This window comes from Ailuropoda melanoleuca, chromosome 14, assembly GCF_002007445.2.
Source record: "Ailuropoda melanoleuca isolate Jingjing chromosome 14, ASM200744v2, whole genome shotgun sequence".
Lineage (NCBI taxonomy): Eukaryota > Metazoa > Chordata > Mammalia > Carnivora > Ursidae > Ailuropoda > Ailuropoda melanoleuca.
The window spans coordinates 74,213,859-74,218,533 of NC_048231.1; the positions used below are offsets into that span (position 1 = coordinate 74,213,859).

The 4,675-nt window shown below is 45.4% G+C and overlaps 1 pseudogene; it reads left to right on the forward strand.

Annotated features, from left to right (window-relative positions):
* The window catches only part of LOC117795945, a 30,771-nt pseudogene extending 29,363 nt beyond the window's left edge, over positions 1-1,408 (forward strand).
* The last annotated feature ends 3,267 nt before the right edge of the window (positions 1,409-4,675 follow it).

Consider the following 4,675-nt stretch of genomic DNA (forward strand, 5'->3'; position numbering starts at 1 on the left):
GAGCATATGTATCTCCTGTATGATAGAAAATGTATACTATAAATTAGGAAAGCCAGCATGAGCCACTGGAAGGTTAGATGTGAACTGGGATATANCTGGGATACCATGCAGCAGACAGGGCTCCAGTCCCTGGGCACCTGCTGCAGAGCTAAAGGACACCTGCATCAGAGTCACTGTGGTGCTTGTTAGAATCCCCTGGGAATAAGGCGAAGAAGCTGCATTTCAGACAAAAACTCCAAGGAGATTCTCATGTATGGAAAAAGCCCATTGTAAACAAAGAGCCTAGGATGGAGATTCTGACAGCCCCAGTGCTCACAAGACCGACTCTGCTTTGAGCAGACCAAGTCCCTCATCCAAGGTGGCTTTCAACAGAGAAAGGGGACATTTCTGGGAAGGGCTCCTACCTGATGTGGGCCCTGCTTCCGTGATTTGGGTTTTTAGGGCNTTTGGGTTTTTAGGGCATTTCCTCCTCGGCTCCAATTGCTGGGGGATGTCAGCCCTCATGGGAGTCATTTCTTTATGAAGACCTCTGCCATTTATTCTCCCCCTGGAGAAGAGACAGCAGAGATCAGTTCTGGGCTCCACAGTTCTAGCCTTCCTCCTAAGCCACCTGGGTAAACTGAAAGCATCATGACAGACACAAATCAGGGTCAGGGAAGAGGAGGATCCCAGAGGAGTGAGATGGTGAGGGCAGCCCCTCCTGGGAGAGAGAACCACAACAAGATCACTATCAGGCCACTTCGTGTGGGGACGACATAATGACCAATTCTGTGAGCAGAGAACCCAGCCTCGTCATTCCAGACTCCTGAGCTATAGGACTGCGAAGTAACATATGCTCTTCGTTGCTTTAAACCACCGGGTTTCTAATTTGTTCATACGATCAGTAGAGAACTAGTTCAGATGCTTATCTCTACTCTCCTGGTTTTTTAATCTTTAGAAACATATAGGTTGATCTCCATAAAGAAAAAAAATTGGTAATGCCTTGAGATCCTGGGCAGGTGGGTGGGGGCGGAGCCAGGGCCAGAAGCAGAATTGTGGGGGCAGCGGAAGCTCTGGCCTCTGCGGACTGAGTGTGCGGAAGAGAATCTCCCTGATTTTTCAGAGGCTCTTCAGGTTCTCCTCTCTCATTCGGTCTGCAGGCTCAGTGCCCTTGAGGAGCAACACTGGTGTTCCAGCAGTGGCATCTGATAAGGAGCTGGATCCTGTACAAAAACTCTTCATGGACATAGTTAGAGACTACAGAACGAAGCTTCTGGAGGACCCGCTGATACTGGCCCAGAGCACCAGCAAGACCTAGAGAGGGAGCTCTCCAAGCTTAAGCAAACATATGCTGGAGCAGACATGAACACGTGCCCGGACTTCGAATATGAATCCTAAACTTGAAGTCATCGAAAAGCCCCAGTCCTGAAGAAATAATGTAACATTTATTTGGTAATTTGACCTAGATTCGTTGTACAACTGGATCAGAATAAACATACATTTCTGTCACATGTTCTTTGAATTCCGATTCCAAATGAATGATTTAGTGATGTTGGGTGTAAAAAAAAAAAAAAAGAAAATCAAAGAACCACAGTAAAAATCTGTTCGACACGTTCACATGATGTTCCCTAACCCTTGCAACATGAAGGACACTGTGAAGGGCATTTCCTATGTACAATCGGTTCTTTCTAACACTCTCTTCCTGAGACCATGGGGGGTGTTCTTTCTGGCTGCAAGGAATAAAAGCCCCAACTTGTTTCATGGGAGGTGTGTTCCTGGCAATTTGAGTTAAGGGAATTGTCATCAGCTAAGGCCATGCCAAGGATCAATTTTTCACCCGGGCGTGGTGTGACAAATTTCCCAAAAATGAGCGGACCGTTTCAAGGTAAGTTTGCTCCCTGTACTTCATCTTTTCTTATCCCTGCTGTTTTTGTAACTATGGGAAATTGTATAAAACAAGATAGAGAGTTATGATAGACGGCATGTGGGATGTAATAGCTGTTTGGGCGCCTGGGTGGCTCAGTCAGTTAAGAGTCTGCCCTCAGGGGATGCCTGGGTGGCACAGCAGTTAAGCGTCTGCCTTCAGCTCAGGGCGTGATCCCGACATTTTGGGATCAAGCCCCACATCAGACTTCTCCGTTGGAAGCCTGCTTTCTCTCCCACTCCCCCGCCTTGTGTTCCCTCTCTTGCTGGCTGTCTCTATCTCTGTCAAATAAATAAATAAAATCTTGGAAAAAAAAAAAAAAGAGTCTGCCCTCAGCTCAGGTCAGGATCCCAAGATCCTGGGATGGAGCCCCGCCATTGGGCTCCCTGCTCAGCTGGGAGTAGGCTTCTCCCTCTCCCTCTGCTGCTTGTGCTCTTTCTCTCTGCTTGTGCTCTCTCTCTCTGTCAAATAAATAAATAAATAAAATCTTTTTTAAAAAAATAATGAGATCTGTTATAATCCTGAACTAACAGGGAATTGATGACAAGGACTACAAGGTAGCAGGGAAACATCCCTGTGGGTTTTTGGAGTTGCAAATGGGCACGTGCAAAAGAACGATACGTGGTTTTGGAAGATACCTTAGCAAAAAATTTGGCCATAATGGCCACGAAACATTTAATCCATGATCCAACAGTTACTCTGTACACAGATTATCCTGCCTTAACTTTGGCCAATGGCAACTATTTCAAGAAAGACCAGAGAATTGCATTAGAGCACATCCAACAAATGTGGGGATGACATAAAGGGTTGCTTTGCCAAATCAGTTGCCCCAAATCATAAATCTTAAGCACTATCAAGTTTTATTCACATTTTCAAGGGTAAAATTATGAGGTACCAGCAAAGCAACTGAGACCACCAACACTAACTGCAAGAACCTGCTTCCCACATGAGGACATGTTCTGGCACAGACGAAACATATGGTCTCTAAGTGATGTGTGAGGTCACCACACAAAGTGGAGCTGTTTGGGGTGATTTCCCATGGCTATGCTTACATAGCTCTTGGGACCATTTCTAGGGAATGAAGCCGTATTAATCCAAAGATTCTAGGTTTGGTTCTCTGAATAGTTTTATAAACGTCAGATACACTCTCCTGAAAGCATGCCATAGAGAGACCCTCCGAACAGTCTTCACCATTTGTGTGTTTGCCAACAAGTTCTTCACTAGATGGTTACTAGGAAAATTGACCAGGATACATTCCTTCTTTCTTCCTTCTTTCCTTCCTTGCTCCCTCCCTTCCTCCCTCCCTTCCCCTCCCTTTCCTTCCTCTTTCCCTCACTCTTTCCTTCTTTTCCTTCCTTCCTTCCATCCATGCATCCATTCATTCTTCCTTCCTTCTTCCTTCCTTCCTCCCTCCCCTCCTCTCTCTCCTGCTTGCTTGGTTTCTTTCTTTTCTTTCTTTCTTTCTTTCTTTCTTTCTTTCTTTCTTTTTCTTTCTTTCTTTCTTTCTTTCTTTCTTTCTTTCTTTCTTTCTTCTTTCTTTCTTTCTTTCTTTCTTTCTCTCTCTTTCTCTTTCTTTCTTTTCTTTCTTTCTTTCTTTCTTTCTTTCTTTCTTTCTTCTTTCTTTCTTTCTTTCTTTCTCTCTCTTTCTCTTTCTTTCTTTTCTTTCTTTCTTTCTTTCTCTTTCTTTCTTTCTTTCTTTCTTTCTTTCTTTCTTTCTTTCCTTTCTTTCTTTCTCTTTCTTTCTCTCTCTCCCTCTCTCTCTCTCTTTCTTTCTTTCCAGGCCAGCTCCACTGAAGGGAAATGAGTAGCCTCAAGGAACGCTGTTTCCCTTCCTTTCCCCACATTGCGTAGGTGTAGCTTCTAAATCAGCAAGAGTCCAATTTAATTTCCCTGGGAAAAGGTATGGAGGGAAGGAAAAGTTCCTCCTTTACCTTTCAAGGTCTTCCAGCTAAACTAAAAATTAAGTTTATCTGAGACATTGCATGCCTATGAAGAACTGATATTGAAATGGAGACCTTTAAAGAAATACAAAGTATTAAGGCAGACAGTTTTTATGTATTTTAGACAAGGAGACAGTACATTTCTGAGGGATGTTTGAGAGTTTTAATTTGAAGGTAGTTCTAAGCAGAATTTAGAATTTAGAATCTCTGCTTTAAAGTCCCTGTTGAGAAGGAAGTTTTTTTACTTCTTAGTACATGAGGTGCCTTTCACATATGGGAGGCTGAAAACATCCCCGGGCCTGCTGCTTCACCAGGAGGGCCCTTGGGCAGGAACGCGGCGCCCCCTCCTGGCCGCCCGGGTAGGCGCCCAAGGATTCCGCTGTCCAGGGCAGGGCCAGAGGAAACCATTGCTTCTGCTCACTTACTCAGGGCTGAGTTCACAGCAGGGGCTTGGTGGGGTCCCAGGCGCCCCACTCTGACACCGCCTTCCCTCCCTCCACCGCTGGGCGCTTCCCCTTGGATGAGATTTCTGCAGTCAAAGTCGGCATTTCGAGGGAAAAAAGCCGGGTCTGGAACACAAAGCAAAACAAGTACTCTGAACAGACTAGTATTGGGCAATTAATTATAGGGTCATAGATGGAGCGCCCTAGGGTTCTGATCTGCCTTTGCCTTGTTTGCGCCTTGAGGTAGTGGTTTACTTTGACCGGACTGTTGAAATTAGAAAAGATTGGGGGGCGGGGAGGGGGCGTCCAACTGGACTTGTCACCTGACCTCATGGTGTGGTGGGCAGAATAATGCCCCCTCCCTAGGAGGTGCCCATGCTAATGCCGGG